This window comes from Anoplopoma fimbria, chromosome 4 (genome assembly GCF_027596085.1).
Source record: "Anoplopoma fimbria isolate UVic2021 breed Golden Eagle Sablefish chromosome 4, Afim_UVic_2022, whole genome shotgun sequence".
Classification (NCBI taxonomy): Eukaryota; Metazoa; Chordata; class Actinopteri; order Perciformes; family Anoplopomatidae; genus Anoplopoma; species Anoplopoma fimbria.
The window spans coordinates 3,297,620-3,310,842 of NC_072452.1; the positions used below are offsets into that span (position 1 = coordinate 3,297,620).

Genomic DNA, 13,223 nt, shown 5'->3' on the forward strand with positions numbered 1-13,223 from the left:
ATACTTAATCAAAACAAAAAAAACAACATGTGTCTGCATGGCACTATGTGGCAGTAACAACAATAAACAAAAACAAATATTAAATTATAATACATCCAAAGTGCAGGACCAGAAGTCCTCCCCTCTACTATACAAAGTAGTAAGGCGAATAATAAGCTTAATAAACATCTAATACTTAAGAATGTTTGTAAGTTGAGGACACTTGAGACATTAGCCAAGCAGTGAAAAAAAACAACACTGAACAAAGGTGCGATGGATAAAACTTTAAAGTACTCTACACCAAAATGTGCGTAGTTACAAGACAACATATTGGGAATTAATCAGGAACAACCTGATTGTTGATAAAATCTTTAAGAAATACTTCCGTAATAACTTTAAATTCACCATTGTGTGTTATTGAGAAACAAATTGAGTTCTCAATTTAAAATTCAGCTACTTCATCCTTTTTTGTGATGTGGGAATGATGAACTACTTAGTAAATAATTGATATGATGTATGACTACTTAGTGGGTTGGGGGGCTTAAAAACTTTAGCTATTATTTAATAAATGTGTCATGAATGAGTACTGTTCTGCGTGGCTCAGTCTTTGGATTAGAGTTAATCATGAACAACTCATGAAAAAAGTGGGGGGTATAGTGGAGTTACAGATCATTTTGTAAATCCTTAGAATTCACTCAGTTGGTTTTCTAGCTTTCTAACTTATCAAAATCTACAAAATTCCTGATATGTTCCTCTATCGTTATTTAGTAACTATACATACCCTATTGCAAAGTGATGTCATATATATTGCATAACACTGTATCCTAATCCTAGATGAACTGGCAAACAAGAAAAAAATTATCAAACAGTTTGTGGCCTGCCAACAAAGTGAAAACTGAAGTAGCTTAAGAACTGTTAATAAGATGCAAAAACAACCATTTAACACAACTTATGCTTTCTTGAACATACAATGCTGGTACAAATAGTATTCTTTCGTTATGGCCACTGTTCACTATGAACATCTGGACAATTCTTCAAATATTTGTCAGATATGGCTTTTTTTCATTTACAATGAATGAACGTGATCGAAAACAACTGTATCATAACGACTTTACCGAGATGACAACTGCTAACTGTACATTGGCCTTTAGAAACTTTATTGACCATTTTGGTAAACTCGTACCATCCGCATTTGGTCAGGTTAGCAACATTTCAGTCCCTAATGTAACTCCAGCCAAGATCATAGGCTTTTTAACATGGCAGGCTACGTCAGCAAATTGTTCTTTAACCTGTTAAAATTCCGACGGACTGTTAAGTGTAAACATGTGTTAAGTATACAACTGCTATGTATAGGTAGGTACTGATGCGACATATCTTTGGAAAGCTAAGATTCTTGTGATTCGATTGATGCAAACCATTCAAGCAGGTACAATCAACGCCTCTGTCAGTCCACCACCAAACAATTACAAAATTGAGGCAACTCACCTATGAAGCCTCATAGTAATCCACAGATCGATAACATTCCGACAAAAACGGTTTTGTTACATTGGCAAAGGTCCAGACGATCCAATCCAGTAAAACATTTAGTCCAAAACACATTACTACATCAATAAATACCCACGGACTGCTGTTGCATCATTTCAAATTAGCCGGCAGATATGCCTAATTATTTATGTACTTTCCGTCGTAACTCTAGTTCGAATGTAAACATTGCAGAAATCTCACTATCAAAATGGCGGCTGCACTCTGTCCTTTCGATTGACACCTTATTTGACCCAATAGGATTTTCCATGGGTACATCCCAAGTCTCTTAAATTGCCTCCTCGATTCCCGCACTTGCGAGAGGAAACCATGCGAGGAGAGAGGAAACGAGGAAATGTGTTTTAAGAGACATGAGACGTCCTTGCCTTTGAAGCATCACTTGAAGCGACGTCTGTTTCTGATGACGGCGGCCGCTGATCCGCTGTCAGTCGGCTTTGACAGCTGTAGAGACTTTTAATTTTGTGTCTGCACACATGATCACTGTACTAATATGAATAATGAAACAAAGTAATCATCACTGCCAGAGTAGAAATGTATTTCTCTCTGCAGCCTGTTACCTGTTTAACAAACTGCATTGAGTATTTATACTATGTTCTGTGTATTTATACTGTGTTCTGTGTATTTATACTGTGTTCTGAGTATTCATACTGTGTTCTGTGTATTTATACTGTGTTCTGAGTATTCATACTGTGTTCTGTGTTCTGCTCATAAGTGCAGGACCGATTTCTACTGGCGAAATGCGTTTGTCATATTTATTAATTATTAACGTTTGTATGTTTTGAAATTCGGATTGTGATGTCATTAAATAATCCAGAATATGATTATGGTTTCTCCTAAACACTGGAATTAATTTATTAGGCTCAATGTTTCGGGGTAAATTGGAATTACATAACTCATCCAACCGACACTCAGGAATTATCAGCCTCACAGGACTGCATGGAAATTAAGATAAATTATGTATGAAGTGTTTCTACTGACAAACAGAATCCAGCTCCAACTCTTTAACTCTCCCTCTAACTTTTAAATCTGTGATCTGTCATCACTCTGGTATAAAAACTCCAGTGATGAGCTATATCAGATCAGTACGATCGGCTGTAGCGTCCAATCAGATAACTGATGAACGATGAGGGGGCGTGTCGGCCCTCACAACACTTCCTGGAATGATGATCTCGTGCATCCTCGCTCATGGCTCCTCGGAGATCCTTCCTCGCTCCTCGGTCCCGAAATAAGAGCTTTGGGACGGCCGTCAATATGGCGGCGCAGAACGACTTGCGGTTCAAGCGAGGATCGAGGAGATGACAAATAAGAGACTTGGGATGTAACCCATGTCCTGTCTACAGCCAACAATAGACAACGAGAGTCCGCGTTGAAGGAAAGTGCCTGCCCCTCTTCTTGAGTGTGAAGACCGAGCCAATTCCAACCGATTGTTCTGATGCCTGGCGCTTCGTATAGCCAATGAAATTTCGAACCGACGACATGCTGCTTCAGTGGGTATATTTAAAGCCACAACAATCATGCTTCCGGCGCCGCGCGAGTGGCTGCCTTTTACAGCAGCTCCTGCTCACCTGTGAGCTTTTTCCTTTAAATTTGTGTTTTGTTACTTTCTTTTACTTATTTAATTGTTGTAAACACTAGTGCACTATGGCAGCGAGACACGTAGAGTTTGTCGTGGTCTACCTGCAGTTTTTTGCACTTTCCATCACCGTGTCCGGAGACTCAGCATGCAGCCATGACCCCCATTGTTTACAGCAGGGGTCAGCTGTTAGCGCTCCGGGACACGGCGCTGCTGCTAGCGGAGGAGAGACCCGAGGTTCCCCGTGAGCTGAGGAGGAAGAGGCGGGGATGGAGGAGACGTTTCAAACCCGTCCTCCCCTCCATCATCATGGGAAACGTGAGGTCTCTCCCCAACAAGATGGACGAGTTATCAGCACTGACTCGCCATCAGAAGGAATACCGGGAGCATCATGGTGTTTACGGAGACATGGCTCACGGAGCTTACTCCGGACACGAATGCTGCACTGGACGGGTTCTGTATCATACGGGCAGACAGGACGACGGAGAGCGGTAAGAGGAAGGGAGGAGGTCTGACAGTGTTTGTGAATGATAGATGGTGTAACTCTGGGCACATCACTGTTAAGGAGCAGACCTGTACAGAGGACATTGAGCTGTTGGCCGTTAGCATGAGGCCGGACTATTTACCGAGGGACTTTTCGCATGTTATTATGATAGCTTTGTATATTCCCCCTCTGCTAACGGAGAAGCGGCCTGTGACGTCATCCACTTGGCGACAAGCAGGAATGCCGACACAACACCCCAATGCCCTCCTCCTCCTCTCTGGTGACTTTAACAATGCCCCTCCGTCCTCCACTCTGCCCACATTCACCCAGTACATCACCTGCCCCACCAGAGACAACAAAACCCTGGACCTGCTGTATGCCAACACCAAGGAGGCATACACCTCATCACACCCTCCTTCCCCTGGGAAGATCTGACCACAACCTGGTCCTTCCTTCCTGCTGCTGTCAGGCTGCAGAACCAGCTCTGCTCCCAGCAGACCACATGACACGTGCAATACAATACACTGTGCAATTATAGTTATAATAGTTTTTTCTGTCTGTAAATATAATATTTCAGTTATTGTTGATTTTCTACTGTTTTTTAGTGCTTATTTATAATACTTGTTTTTTTATTTCATTTTATCTTGTCTTTCTTTTACTATGTCTCTTGAGTGCACTTTACCCTATGCTGCTGTAATCCTGCAAATTTCCCCGCAGCGGGACTAATAAAGGATTATCTTATCTCTTAACAAGGAAGCCCATGTGTAAAAGCCAACAGCTGCTGCCGGTTCAGTGTGCGTCCGTGAATAACGGCGAAACACTCGGGGAAAACCAAATATTCGACCCAAGAAGGGGTGGAATTGTGTCTTCGGTGTGATAGCGACAAGTCCGGGGACGAAGTATCAGACGAAGAGAGCGAAATGTTGTTTGACTCCGAGGCAAAGGCAATGTTTCTGGAGGGAGGAGACATTACTCTCGATAAGTAAGTATTTTATTATATTATATAACTGTATTTTGACATAAATAAGCACCTTGCTACGTGTGTTTCCCCAGTGAGCCTGCTGACCAGTTGGGGGGAGGGAGGTGTTTGTGAAGTTGTATTACCCCTTTGTTTCACTGTGTGTGTCTTTAGGTGTTACTGCTGATCTGGGGGAGGTGTGTGTGTATGTGTGCCTCCCCCCCCCCTCTGTGTTTCATTGTGTGAACTGCTCACATGTGAGGCAGCGAGTTGTAAAAAAGTAGAATGCAGAAAAGATGGAAAAGTTTTGTCTAGTTTTGTAAATGACTGTTATTTCTTTATTTTCACATAATAGGCAATCATCTGATGTAGATTCAGATCAGGATTGGGGGCCGGATACTTCACGCCCAGCCAGCAAGCGGCCACATACAGTGGAGCAGCAGGACAGTACATCATCAGGAGAGGAGCCCCATCCCCCAACTCCCCAAAGAGGTTCTGCCAGCAGGAGAAGACCAAGAGGCAGAGGACGGGGAGGAGGGGGAGAGGCAGCAGCAGTCAACCCGGGTTGTCAACCATCACATCTGAAGAGAGATGGAATGATATTGACGATCCAGACATACCACCACAGCCCACCTTCAGACCCACCCATTCACCAGGACCCCAGCTACGTACACAGCCCTGCAGCTTTTCCAACTGCATTTTACTATTCTATTTTACAGACAATAATTCAAAACACTCCTCCAATGAATCGCCACCTTATCGTGGTGGAGGGGTTTGTGTGCCCCAGTGATCCTGAGAGCTGTGTTGTCAGGGGCAATAGCTCCTGGTAGGGTCTCCCAAGGCAAAGTGGTCTCGGGGGAGGGGTCAGACTAAGAGCGATTCACCAAACCTCAATGAATCGGACGATGCAAGGTTGTGGCACCTCGCCGGAATAGGGAAACCGGGGCACCCTCCTGGAGCCAGACCTGGTAGGAGAGCTCGCCGGCGATTGTCTGGTGGCCGGGCCCAGCCCGAAAAAGCTACATCGTGCCGCCACCCTGTGGGCCCACCACCCGCAGTGATAGGCATTGGGGTCGGGTGCAATGTGAGCTGGGCGGCAGGCTGGGGCGGGAACCTGGACGCCTCCCTTTAGAGGTTTTCCAGGCACGTCCAACTGGTAAGAGGCCCCGGGGTAGACCCAGAACACGCTGGAGAGATTATATATCTCGTCTGGCCTGGGAACGCCTCGGGGTTCCCCAGGAGGAGCTGGAAAGTGTTGCTGGGGAGAAGGACGTCTGGAGGACCCTCCTTAGCTTGCTGCCCCCGCGACCCGGCCCCGGATAAGCGGAAGGAAATGGATGGATGGATGGATAATTCAAAACACTAGTTACTTTGGCTCAACTCACTCAACACCCTCCAACCCGTGGATTGATGTGACATTGCAGCACATGTTGTCATTCATGTCCTTGGTCGTTTACATGGATGTAGTAAAATGCTCTGCATCTACTGAATACTGGCGAGGGGGTAAACTGTACAGCTTGTCGTTCCCGAGACGAGCAATGACTGGTAAGAAGTTCCTTAAGGATCTGCCAGTCCCTTTACCTCAGTAGCTTGGTGGTGGATGCTGCTAACGAGCGAAGGAGAGGCACAGCAGCCTTCGATCGACTCCGCAAAATAAAGCCACTCTACGAGGAGATAAGGGAAGCCCGCAAAAGGAACTATCACCCTAGCCAGGAAATTGCCATCGATGAGCGAGTGGTTGCCTCCAAAGCCCGCATTGGGCTCAAATAGTACATGAAAAATAAGCCGTTCGCTGGGGATATAAACTCTTCGTTCTGGTGGACTCCAGGAATGGTTATACATGAGACTTTTTGTGTCTACGAGGGAAAGTTCCAGGGAAACAGTGGCAAGGGGCTCAGTTATGGAGCTCATCGACACACGGTTCCTGGGCACAAGCTCTTTGTTGACAATTTTTACACAAGTCCCACTCTTTTCCGTGACCTCCTTCAGAAGAGGATCTGGGTATGCGGAACCATCCGCACGAACAGAATTGGATTCCAAAAAACAAAAGTCAACAGTCTGGTCTCAAAATCTCCCCGTGTGTCACAGTTCTGCTCCCGTACACTCCTGTCAATCTGTCTCACATTCACCTCTCAGCCACTCCCACCTCACCTGCCCCTTCTCTCCTGTCACTCCACATCTCACTCACCTAATCAGTTCATTCAGTGCACCTGTCTGCCACACCCACCTCATCAGTTCAATCACTCACCTGCTCACTCTGCTGCACCTACTCACCTCTGTATTTAAACCCCAGTCACTCACTCACCCGTCACCAGATCGATCTTCGCATTATGCCAGACTTTCCCGCGTTTACCCTTCGATCGATTCCCCGTTACCGACCCTACCTGTTTGGACTTCTCCTTGCTTCTGCCCCGGTAAACGACTTCTACACTCCACATGGCCCATGCAGAGGACACAGTGCGAAGGAGGGTCAAAGGTGCAGATGGGCACTGGGCATTGAAGGACGTCCCAGTTCCACCAGCGGTGAAGGAGTACAACTGGTGCATGGGTGGAGTGGACCTCTCTGACGCCCTGATAGGGTACTATAAAGTCCTCCACGAGACCCAGAAGTGGTGTAAGACGTTCGGTCACTGTTTCCCAAGGTGTCAAATTCCATGTTTCTCAGAGAGGATGTTTTTCTTGGGAAGAATGTTACGAACAAGTTGATGTGAGTCAGTGGGTGTGTGGTGAAAGTGGAATTGAAATTGATGCACTTAAGTCTGTTTATAGCACAAGTGCCTGATCTGCAGCACGCTGTTCATTCCTGTCCACGCGACTGACTATATACTCTCTACACATGCCCCCCTTCCTCTACGCTGCCACCTCCAAGCACAGTTTCCTGCGACTACCCCCTACCGGCTCCAGCTGTCATTACCACCGTCGGCCGCCGTTCTCCCCATTCAGACTATTGTGACAGACAGGCTGCCCCATCCATACAGCACTCACAAAGCAGCAAACAGAAACAATCTCTCCCACATCCGTCCTGGTTATGTTCACACTGGCTCCTAGCACCAGCTTATTACCTACAATTCCACTTCTGTCAACTCCATCCCGACCCAGCCCACTCCCATATTACGTCATCACAAGAAAACAGCATGTAAATGGACTGTACTTGTATAGTGCTTTTCTAGTCTTCCGTCCACTCAAAGCACTTTTACATTACTAATCATTCACCCTTTCATACCCATTCATACACTGATGACAGGAGCTACCATGCAAGGTGCCACCTGCCCATCAGATCCCTGCCGCCCTCAAAATTGCACCTGTCACACCTATACTCAAAAAGCCTGGCTTTGACCGTGACATCCCCAACAACTACAGACCCATCTCCAATATCCCTTTTCTGTCAAAAATACTGGAACGCCAATTTGCCTACCAACTCAAAACACACCTGGACTCAAACAAACTCTACGAACCATTTCAATCAGGATTCAGATCTCATCACAGAAACGGCCCTAATCAAAGTCACCAACGACCTACTCCTCTCCTCAGATGATCACTCCCCCAACATCCTAATGGGGGAGACAGGGCCTTCTCCATTGCTGCTCACTACCTCTGGAACTCTCCCCCAGCACCTCAGACATTCCCCGTCACTCGCCACTTTTAAAACTGCACTTAAAAATCATCTATTTAAATCTGCTTTCAACCTGTGATACTGGCTCAAAGTATATATTTTGTTTTGTTTACTACTGTTATAAATATCATCTGTTTACATTTTTTATGTATTTTGTTTGTTTGTAACAAGTGCCTTTGAGTACCTTTTTAAAGCGCAATGAAAATAAAATGTATTATTATCATTTCATGGACATTGCGATTGTGAACGCCTTCCTCCTCCACAAAGACATTGCAAAAGCTAAAGGAGAGGTACCTATGCACCAGAAGGTGTTCAGAGAGACCCTCGCAGAGGAGCTGGCAGAGGTGGGGTCTCCCTCCACAGCCAGACCCGTACCATCTCCTGCTCCACACAGAGCACATCACAGGCCAGTGCATATCAGTGGGCACAGCACCGCTGGTCGGCTTATGTGCAGGCAGTGCCATGCAAAGACACCACTGAAGTGCTCCTCCTGTGATGTGCCTTTGTCCCTGGTCGTGACTGCTACAACGACTTTCATGTTGCCAATAACCTGTAATGGTATAATTGTAAATTGTGTAAACATAAATAGTTTGCCGTGTGTTACTTTTTATATAAACTGCTTTTCCACCATAGCACTTGTTTTGACCCTTTTATATGCACAAAGTTTACTTTCAATTAGGGGAAAAAGCACTATAATGTGTTTATGCTTCAGTAACTCTGTGTCAGCAATACTGATAGTGAATCAGTATTGGATATGGGATAGGATACCTCTGTGTCACCTTTCATTACAGCCCAAAATTATGACTGTACGTTCAAGACTAGTAGCCTTTTTAGACTAGGTATGTGACCATGGTTACCAAGGGTCCTTTGGAGTCTCCAAATGGCCTTTTTTGGAAAACACCTAGACATACCCTTAGAAAAATGTGTAAAATATTTGTTTTCTGTGGTATTGTTATCAAATTTGAACTTTGTAAGGCTTCATACTGTGGTCCCATTGTGTTTTCCAGCTAATAAGTCTCAGCTATAGTCATCTGCTTGCAAAAAAATATTCAGGCAGAAATAAAAACCTTCTACTTCAGTGTGTTCAAACTTATATTATTCAATGCCAGTAGCACTAACAGTGATTCTGACTATTGGGGGGGAAATAACCTTTCAAAAGAGACCAAAACCATGCATGTACTCCAAATCGTTCAAGAACAGCTTTCAATTTACTTTGGGTATGCCTTGGATAGGCGTTTTAGGCTAATTTTACAAGAATGGTAACAGGTTAAGGCCTGAATCCGGGCAGAGCACTGGGTACCAAGGTTGATGAACACCTTTTGAATTACTTCGAATGTGTACCTTTAGTCCTTCGGATAGACCAGGTTAAGAGCATAGATTAGTCCAAACAGAAGGCCAAATGCAGTTGGGAAGTCACATACATCATCCAGGACAATCCGCTCCTCAATGACCAGGGCAATGCTTAGTTGTTGGACTTGAGCGGACCGTCCCATTGTCATCTTCAACCACTGCGAGTGCAACTCCCTTGACACTAATTTCCTCTGGGTCTGTATTCTACAGAAAAACAAGAATACAGAGACTATCATGAATACTCACCCCCTCTTTTGGGTTTTCCTCCCATTCTCCAACAATACAATTTCAAAGTCAAAATACATTTTTATTTTTTTCTGCAGATTTTAAAAATAGAGTGTTTGATGAAAGTTTGCATTAGTGTTTTATTGCTCAATGTGAGACCTTAATGACATTGACACAGTTTTACCAGACATGTCTTCAGAAAGCTGTTCGGCTTCTCCCTCACGAAGAAAGGTAGACCTTTTAGAGCTGTAGACTTTCTATGGGCAAACACATCAGTTGGAGTTTGCATTGTTTGACCTTTGCTCTTGCTTAAAATCAGGTTCCACTGAGATTTGAACTCAGATCACTGGATTCAGAGTCCAGAGTGCTAACCATTACACCATGGAACCACTACCAATACCAGTGACAAAGAAGCTAACAATGACAAAGCAACCGCTAAAGGGTAACTCAAGAATTTTACTAACGTCAGCAGAGGATTTGGGAGGATTACAGAGGATTTGGGATAAGGCAAGTAAAGAAATTCTTTTGAAAGACTTCCTACAAACAATTACTGTAGCGACAAACGTGTATGCCAATTGTATACAGGCACATGGTAAGATTACACTGGTTGATAATGTAGGGGCTAACAAATGCTGCTGTTGCAATAGTAGTTCAGTATTTTATCAAATGCCTGCTCCCTAACATACAAGGCATTGCTGACTTTATTTTCCTTCAGTCAATGCCTTTGCCATGCATTCAAGTGCACATGCCTAGTAGATTACTTTGTCACATTAAGGCCATATTTCTAATGTTTACATCGGGATTGTAGGATTTGACCAAACAATAAGTAGTTGTTGCAATGATTAGTTTCCAGAGTTGTAAAATCCGGTCTGTGAGTTATCTAAACTGTTGTGCTTTTTTTTTGGCAACCAAAAGCCTTTAAATGCATTCATCATTTCCGCCACCTTGGCGTCTTGAGTCAGAATGAATTGTCGTTGACAAACCAACACAGCCCCTTGTGTTATTTTAAAAGAGAAATGGTTGTACACAACACCAATCCGATGTTGGAAAGCTGTGGGTTGATGGGGTTTCCAAAGCTGGTCGACCTTCCAACAAGCACTTCTGATGGAGTAAACTGGCCTCTTGATGAAGAACACTCGACTCTAACCGCAGGAACCTGAGTACAAATCGCAGTGAAACCTCTTTTTTATGGTGGTTACAAGACAGAATTCAAGTTGTAAAACCATCATTAAAGTCGAAACCATTGAACTCCCTGTCAATACTCACTCAGGAGAAGATCAAGAGACTCCTCAGTTGTTTCCGGTCTCACTTGTACCTGAAGCAAGATGCAACCGCCAACGCACTGTTGTCGGTATAAGGCCTGTTTCCTGTCATGCTCCTTTCAGTGAGAGTTTGCATTGTTTGACCTTTGCTCTTGCTTAAAATCAGGTTCCACTGAGATTTGAACTCAGATCACTGGATTCAGAGTCCAGAGTGCTAACCATTACACCATGGAACCACTACCAATACCAGTGACAAAGAAGCTAACAATGACAAAGCAACCGCTAAAGGGTAACTCAAGAATTTTACTAACGTCAGCAGAGGATTTGGGAGGATTACAGAGGATTTGGGATAAGGCAAGTAAAGAAATTCTTTTGAAAGACTTCCTACAAACAATTACTGTAGCGACAAACGTGTATGCCAATTGTATACAGGCACATGGTAAGATTACACTGGTTGATAATGTAGGGGCTAACAAATGCTGCTGTTGCAATAGTAGTTCAGTATTTTATCAAATGCCTGCTCCCTAACATACAAGGCATTGCTGACTTTATTTTCCCAATATCATGTTACAGGCAACGGTACCAGCAAAAAACAACTGCTGTCAGAAGTGGGATTCGAACCCACGCCTCCAGTGGAGACTGCGACCTGAACGCAGCGCCTTAGACCGCTCGGCCATCCTGACTGAATAAAACCTAGGTTTAGTGGAAATTTCCATAAATATCATGAGGTACTACATTAAATGGGTCATGAGATAGTTCATTCTTTGTATACTATGCCATGATATATCATATCTCAACTTTGGCCGCAATGCAGCGTCTTCCCTTCAGGCAATGCCTTTGCCATGCATTCAAGTGCACATGCCTAGTAGATTACTTTGTCACATTAAGGCCATATTTCTAATGTTTACATCGGGATTGTAGGATTTGACCAAACAATAAGTAGTTGTTGCAATGATTAGTTTCCAGAGTTGTAAAATCCGGTCTGTGAGTTATCTAAACTGTTGTGCTTTTTTTTTGGCAACCAAAAGCCTTTAAATGCATTCATCATTTCCGCCACCTTGGCGTCTTGAGTCAGAATGAATTGTCGTTGACAAACCAACACAGCCCCTTGTGTTATTTTAAAAGAGAAATGGTTGTACACAACACCAATCCGATGTTGGAAAGCTGTGGGTTGATGGGGTTTCCAAAGCTGGTCGACCTTCCAACAAGCACTTCTGATGGAGTAAACTGGCCTCTTGATGAAGAACACTCGACTCTAACCGCAGGAACCTGAGTACAAATCGCAGTGAAACCTCTTTTTTATGGTGGTTACAAGACAGAATTCAAGTTGTAAAACCATCATTAAAGTCGAAACCATTGAACTCCCTGTCAATACTCACTCAGGAGAAGATCAAGAGACTCCTCAGTTGTTTCCGGTCTCACTTGTACCTGAAGCAAGATGCAACCGCCAACGCACTGTTGTCGGTATAAGGCCTGTTTCCTGTCATGCTCCTTTCAGTGAGAGTTTGCATTGTTTGACCTTTGCTCTTGCTTAAAATCAGGTTCCACTGAGATTTGAACTCAGATCACTGGATTCAGAGTCCAGAGTGCTAACCATTACACCATGGAACCACTACCAATACCAGTGACAAAGAAGCTAACAATGACAAAGCAACCGCTAAAGGGTAACTCAAGAATTTTACTAACGTCAGCAGAGGATTTGGGAGGATTACAGAGGATTTGGGATAAGGCAAGTAAAGAAATTCTTTTGAAAGACTTCCTACAAACAATTACTGTAGCGACAAACGTGTATGCCAATTGTATACAGGCACATGGTAAGATTACACTGGTTGATAATGTAGGGGCTAACAAATGCTGCTGTTGCAATAGTAGTTCAGTATTTTATCAAATGCCTGCTCCCTAACATACAAGGCATTGCTGACTTTATTTTCCCAATATCATGTTACAGGCAACGGTACCAGCACAGCGTCTTCCCTTCAGGCAATGCCTTTGCCATGCATTCAAGTGCACATGCCTAGTAGATTACTTTGTCACATTAAGGCCATATTTCTAATGTTTACATCGGGATTGTAGGATTTGACCAAACAATAAGTAGTTGTTGCAATGATTAGTTTCCAGAGTTGTAAAATCCGGTCTGTGAGTTATCTAAACTGTTGTGCTTTTTTTTTGGCAACCAAAAGCCTTTAAATGCATTCATCATTTCCGCCACCTTGGCGTCTTGAGTCAGAATGAATTGT

At 44.0% G+C, this 13,223-nt stretch overlaps 4 non-coding genes across 4 annotated transcripts; all 4 read right to left on the reverse strand.

The window, feature by feature from the left end:
* Window positions 1-10,041: 10,041 nt before the first annotated feature.
* Window positions 10,042-10,113, reverse strand: trnaq-cug (transfer RNA glutamine (anticodon CUG)). Its single transcript has one exon. It is a non-coding gene; the product is annotated as a tRNA-Gln (tRNA).
* A 1,037-nt stretch (window positions 10,114-11,150) lies between these two features.
* trnaq-cug (transfer RNA glutamine (anticodon CUG)) lies at window positions 11,151-11,222 on the reverse strand. Its single transcript has one exon. It is a non-coding gene; the product is annotated as a tRNA-Gln (tRNA).
* A 364-nt stretch (window positions 11,223-11,586) lies between these two features.
* Window positions 11,587-11,669, reverse strand: trnal-cag (transfer RNA leucine (anticodon CAG)). Its single transcript has one exon. It is a non-coding gene; the product is annotated as a tRNA-Leu (tRNA).
* An 856-nt stretch (window positions 11,670-12,525) lies between these two features.
* Window positions 12,526-12,597, reverse strand: trnaq-cug (transfer RNA glutamine (anticodon CUG)). Its single transcript has one exon. It is a non-coding gene; the product is annotated as a tRNA-Gln (tRNA).
* Window positions 12,598-13,223: the final 626 nt, after the last annotated feature.